Below are 7,500 nucleotides of genomic sequence, written 5' to 3' on the forward strand. Positions count from 1 at the left end.
CAGTGTGTGCAAGAATGGTAATTAATTATTATTTTCTATTTCAACTTTAAATTTAATTGAAGGATGGATATTGTTTAAGGACTCTGAAAAGTTATCAATATTAAGAGAACGTGGAACAACAGCAAAAATATCATCTACATATCTCACCCATCTAATGTCAAAATCTGAAATGTCAGGTAAAAGTTCTGTTTTAAAAAATTCCATATAAATATTTGCTAAAACAGGAGACAGAGGGGAACCCATGGGAAGATCATATATTTGAGAGAAAAACTGACCGTTGCAAGTAAAATAAGACTCAGAAACACAAAATTCTATCAACTTTATAAAAATATCATTAGGTACAAGTATACTGGTTGCTGGATGGAATCCTGAATAATACATTCTCTCCCTCCATTTGAACATTCTTTCTGGAGAAAGGCAGTAAATTAGGTATTCACATCCTTAATTAGTGTATATATACACAGTAATAAGGCAGTCCTTCACTCCATGCTGTCTCTCTCTCTCTCTCTCTTTTAACTAGCATGCTGGCCGGGCTGTGCCAGCAGGGACTAGCTATGCCAGCTATATGCCGGCTGAATTACAGTATATGTTTATACAGTAGTCAGTATATTTGCAGTATAGGATATACTAGTAGTTATCTTCCAATATATCTTGAGTATCCTTGCCGAGGTGTTTGCTGAGACCAATCCTATATTGAAAGAATAGAATTTCTTCAATATTCTGATTAGAAATCAGTTTAGGTCTTACCTTACAATATCAAATAAATTAAAGGGCCGGTTATAGTACACTTTCTATCCTTAAAGGTTAGAACCCTTATCCTTGAGTTTTCCTGATCAGGAAACTCTATGATTTTAATATTGGAAGGGAAGACCACAGCAAATGGGCTGGGTAGGATACACAAATATATGTCTTTTATGTTTCCTAGTCCAGTCGGCGTCATGCCGGCTGGACCGTGCCATCAGATGCTAGCCATAATGGCAGCACGTCGGCTGAACTACAATATATAATTATACAGTAGTTGATATTTTGCAATATAGTATATGCTGCAAATAGAAAACTATAGTATTATACAGTAGTTAATTTCTAACATATCTTGGGTACCCTTGTACGGGCTTCTGCTGAGACCGTTCCTATATCGATGAAATAGAATTCCTTTAATAATTCTGATTAGAAATCAGTCATCCTTACCTCACAGTGTTAAATAATTAAAAGGGGCAGTGGCAATGTTATAATTTTTCTACCCCTAGCGGATAGAACCCTTTCGTTAGAGTTGCCTTGATAAAGGAATCTCTTTATAGTTAATACTGAGGGGCGGTAACATCATTTGCTTGCAAGTGATACGCACATATGTGTCTCCCACTATCCCTTTCTAGGTTACTATCCTAAGCTATTTTAGTTAAAAGATGACTTTTACATATTGCTTATCAGTGACATAATCAATTGTATACACATTCTGCTTTCCTTTCTTTACAGGACGAACCTCGGATGACATGTGTTGCAGTCTCCTGCAATATTAAGAGTAAGTACTTTTACGGTCATAATACTTGTAGGTTTCATGCCCCCTGCAATATTATTTCTGAATCCCTGCATTATTGGAACCCCCAAGTTTGCAATATCTGTCGGACCTTAGTGTCCGAGGGTTTTGATAATCCAAAGTTGATGGAGTCTAGGGATGCAGGTCGTAAGAAACTACGCAATTGGGTAAGAGGGTTCCATAATATATCTCCGGGACCATACCTACCTAACGATAGGATGCATAGCTTACTATTCCCGAAAGCAAGTAGGGAAATAGTGGTGCCCCAGAAACACGATTAGCACCTCCCTGCGTCCAGATAGCCTTTGGGACGGAGGGCGGGAAGCCATCACGGGAAGAGGTGGACAATGTCATGTCGGAATTGCTTCCGTCTGTGCTGGCTCTAGAGCCGTTAATCTCGACATCTTCACCTTCTACCCCTCTAACACTTGTGTCGTGTGTACATAGCACACAGTATTGATAGGATACAACATTTACAGAAATTATAAAGGAAAAAAAATATTAAAATATTTCAGTCTGAGTGGCACTCATCATTTCTTCCCTTTCAAAAGGGAAAATAATTTCTGTATACGTCGCATGTATAATTCCTTTATCATGTTATATTCGTTTCACTTGTTATTTCATTTAGTCATTTATTAGAAATAAATGTCTATTAGAATTCACCCGGCAATTTACATATTTAAGATGCCAGAGTTCTTTGACTTACTCATGTATGTAAAACTCATATCATTGTATACTTACAAACAATTGATATAATGGACACTGATATTGTTCCGACAATATATACAAACTGTGAGACCGTTTGCATACCCAGTGAATACTTATGTTTGTTCATACAATCTATGCTAATCCTGAGGCCTCTTTTTTACCGTTTAGTATGACTCTTCCTTGTAAAGGCAGGAAGCGCTAACATTGTTTATGATTAGTGATAATGACGGATAAAGGTAACGTCATTTGTCTCAAATGGTCCAGATGACCATAAAAAAAATTGTCCCAAGGTTAAGGCACTGATGAAAATCCACATATACAGTCATGCTCTGGTACGCTTCCATCAGGACGACATGGCTTGAGCCCAAAAAACGCATTTTGAGCAAAGCAAAACATATATTTTTGGGTGAGATAGCCATGTCGTCCTGATGGACCCACCCTCCTTTTCTATAGAAAAGGTCTTTGCAGAATCCCTCCCGAAACTACTATATCTGTAGCACCATGCCCAACGCTACAAGGAATGTCCACCATCTTGGATATGGCGCCATCTTGATACTCGATAGTAGTATGGGAAGTAGGGTAACCTTGAAACGGCTCCCCTTCTATTTTTGCCACTTTCTCCTTCGAAGCGTAAACGCTAATCGAGGTGAAGATTGTTATGTGGCGTGTCAAGAATACATCCCTGGTACTATACGATATCCATGACAGAAATTTTAAGGATATCCGCGCCAGGGGTTAGAATTATGGACACCTAAAGGTAGATTCTCTGGAAACATCACTGTAGTACATATATCCCTTTGAAAGCTACTATTAGGAACCTTCCATCAGGATGACATGGCTATCTCAACCAAATATATATATATATATATATATATATATATATATATATATATATATATATATATATATATATATATAGATAGATAGATAGATAGATAGATAGATAGATAGATAGATAGATAGATAGATAGATAGATAGATAGATAGATAGATAGATAGATATCCTCTGTCAACATATACTGAGACAGAGGAATATGGGTTTATCACTTTTTTACAAAAATGTCGTGAATAAACTCTACACATCCTGATACTCTTCAACGAAAACCTTTTTGCTCGTGTGATCGCTTGACTGGTACTGCTTACCGCTCGGAGCATTTAAATGCAGTGTTGCTCTGTCAATATGTGGAATTGTTAAGTTTTGAGGAAATCTCCCATGTGATGGAAATATACTCATACCATTAGGCTTTAAACACATCACCTATCAAACTTAACACATGTCACCTATTGTCACGGCCCTTTTCGGGTCGTGATGCAAGTTCTTATTGCGAGAATATGGAGGGTAGTGATGGTATTAATATCCTTCATAAAATTGGTCAGTAGTAACGAAAACACTTGGGAAAACTTAACAATATTTATTAACATCACTTTTTTTGAAAAGCCAACCTTGTGACTACTTAACAATTTAGCAACTCAACACTAAACAAATAACAATTAATGATTAACAAATAACTACATGAACCTTTCAACCAATTAATGATGAATAACTAACACTTAACCATCAATAACAAAATCTGCCAAGCGGGAAACAACACACTATCAAGGAAAGAGAGTCAAACAATATTTAAGCACCCAAATGGGTAAACAACAACAACATTCCCCAAATGGAAACAACACACTCAACTAAAGAGAGTTAAATATTTTAAATAATTACACGCTAAACTAAACAAACACACTAAATACCTAAAAGTTCTCACACTCTTCGAAGCTGGAGAAAAACAACACCCACAGCTCCAAATAAGGTAGCGGCTCCAACGGCACAATGCTACTGTAGGGAGTACAGCTCCGTAGGATCCCTCATAAAAGAAGGAAATGGAGTCCCTATCTAACAATAAATTTTAATATTGCTGGCTCCTACCCGGCAGTTGTCTCCCTACATGACTCCATGAGCTCCAAGGCTCCTGCAACCAACCCTGGCGGGGATGCGTTGATGGGTGGCGTCTCTCCCGAGTCCAGCTCAAACCCGGGATTTCAGAGTTGGCTCTATGAACTGCAGAAGAGAACATGCAGGAACTGCAAAAAACAGCAGGTGGTAGATATGCACCTGCAAAAAGCCGTCAACAGTGGATGGCGCAATCCTCAAAAGGTTAAATGGCGAGCAGCTGCAGTATCTACTGGAAACCTTGGAGCTACGACTGTGCACTTTAGCAAACGAGTTCCTCGCTGGTAAACATCAGTGTCTCTTTCCATCCAAAGACTTGGAAAACACAGAAAAGAAAACAACGTGTTAAACTAGGCACTTATAAATTATGAAATGAGCAGGTAGGAGGTTAAACCAGCATTTCAACAAAAAACAAACTTTAAATTCACAAATACCGCCTTATAAACTAGAGTTTTTACACTAATTTTATATAAAACAAATAAATGTAGAAACAAGGCTGATAAAAATCAAATAAATAATTACGTTAATCCATAATACCTAAAAACGATTTCAGTGTTCCCGCACAAACATTTATGAAATTCATAGTACTCCTTAGAAAGGCCATTAATCTCCCTATATAGAACACATACTTTTATCTATTTACCATACAAGGCTTATGATATATATATATATATATATATATATATATATATATATATATATATATATATATATATATATATATATATATTTATATATACATATATAAATATATATATATATATATATATATATATATATATGAATATATATATATATATATATATATATATATATATATATATATATATATATATATATATATATATATATATATATACATATATATATATATATATATATATATATATATATATATATATATATGTATGTATATATATATATATATATATATATATATATATACATATATATATATATATATATATATATATATATATATATATATATATATATATTATACAATGATGGCTCATGACTGGGAACCAGAAAGGATAATATAATCTATACTACGACTGGTGAGTTAATCAACCTCTCAAACTCGAAACTCACTTGTTTGCTTTTTTATTAAAACTGTTACACTTCAAAATAATACAGGAACTCGAGACAGTTGAATAACTCCCAAACAGCAATATATAAAATTCTGAATATCCAAAGGTCTCTTAAATACACTAGAAAAAATTTGGGTAGTTATTATTACCAAACCCAACTCTTACTACTATTCGTAACAGTATATGAGTGAATACTCTTCTAAACAGTGGTGATTGGAATAATACACTCTTTATAAAAATAAGTACATCATATATAGATTACAACACTTTGAAAGGATTTACATATATCTAATAAATAACTCGAAATATCAAGTCTGAACAAAACTTAGATTATAACAAAAATGTTATGATCTAAAAGTTATATAATTAATTGACTTTAAATATTAAATATAAATAAACCGGAGACTATGATAAAAGAAATACTTATAAAAATTGTACAATCACTTGTTTCATATGAATTTAATCTAAAAATAATATCTAAGTTTGACACGTAATGTAAATAAATAACCAGATCAAAGTACAAGAACCTAACACCTTCTCACAGGGTCGTTTACAAAAACTATAAGAACATTTTTGTAAGTAATCACTATATATACCAAAAATACCACAACCCTAAACTTCTCTTTTTCACTGACAGTACACTGAGCTGCATCTGAGTGAGAATTGCCTTATATAAGAGACTTAGCTACTTCCAGAATGTTCAAAAAAGTTTTGGAAGGTGGGGGGCTGGACTAAGGTGTCAGAGTTACCAAGCTTTACTCTCTCGAATATGTATTCACACAACGCTCGGTGGTTCTCTCAGTCAGCTAGCTTCACCCACCTCTGTCCCCCCCCACCCCCCCCCCCCAAAAAAAAAGGAGATAACATCCTATCACTACGTTTTCAGCGAATTTTCCACAGCACACTGTACCCAAAACAATTGCATATTTTCACTCAAACATGATGCAATACCTCATAGAAATATAAAATAATATTACATAAGCCGTTGTTCATATTTCATATGATCGTATAACACTCAAAAATATTACAAAAGACTTAATAACAAAAATACCTGAAATAAGAAGTTAAATCTCAGAAATAACGTGAATTTACAAATAATAAATTTAATAATGAATACAATGAAATTAACGGCAAAGGTCTTAAGTAATTTATATATTATACTAATTTAAATACGTGAGGAACTCATTTTACTTGCTGGCCGTTAATCTTTTCGATGAAAAAATGGAATATAAATGGAAGCATGAATAAACTACTGTATTAACTCTACAATATATATATATATATATATATATATATATATATATATATATATATATATATATATATATATATATATATATATATATATATTGTAGAATGTGACGTGAAGGGAAAAAACTTATCTTTTGGGGCTAGGTTTGTTAGTGGAAAGATAAAAAAAGAGACTTGACTGATTGAAATTATTACAGAGACATCCACTTACGTCTCTCGTTGTGAAAAATATAGTATCCTCATTTTGGAGACTTGAGAGAGAAATATATGAAAACCTGAGAGATGAACAAACAGGGTTTAGAAAGTGTAAAATTTTTACAGACCAAATTCTTATTTTAAAATATGTGGTAGAGTAATGTGTAGAATTTAGTAATCCAGTTTTGAAAAAGACTTTGATAATGTGCACCAGCTTATCTTATGGAGAGTTCTTCGTTATTATGGAGTTCCTGTTATATACGTGCATTTGATAAGTGTGTTCATGAGGCTAGCAAGTGCAATGTTGATTTTAATGACATCTTATCAAATAAATTTCCAGTGAACAATGGGGCACTACACGGGAATGTGTCATCACCTATGTTGTTTAACCTCCTCAATGATATTTAATGCATAGAACAGTTGGGGATGGTAGAGAAGATCAGACTGGATTAGTAACAGGATATTAGCTGACCTAGAGTATGCTTATGACACTGACCTTAGTTTTAGAACACCACATGAATTGCAAAGCTTGCTTTCCAGAATGCATGATATATCACAGGAGGTTAGGATCATTATAAAAAGAAGAAACACAGAAAAGAAGGCAAATGATTTTACAATGGAAAAAAGATATTATTGGAAGGAGAAAAAGTTAATGAAGCAGAATCATTTAATTACTTAGGAACTACGATATCTAATACAGGATCTTTAGAAATGGAGTTTAATGTAACACAGAAAAAAAAATTAACAATGGCTAGGTTAGGAAAAGTTTGGAATTCAAATCG

This window comes from Palaemon carinicauda, chromosome 18 (genome assembly GCF_036898095.1).
Source record: "Palaemon carinicauda isolate YSFRI2023 chromosome 18, ASM3689809v2, whole genome shotgun sequence".
Lineage (NCBI taxonomy): Eukaryota > Metazoa > Arthropoda > Malacostraca > Decapoda > Palaemonidae > Palaemon > Palaemon carinicauda.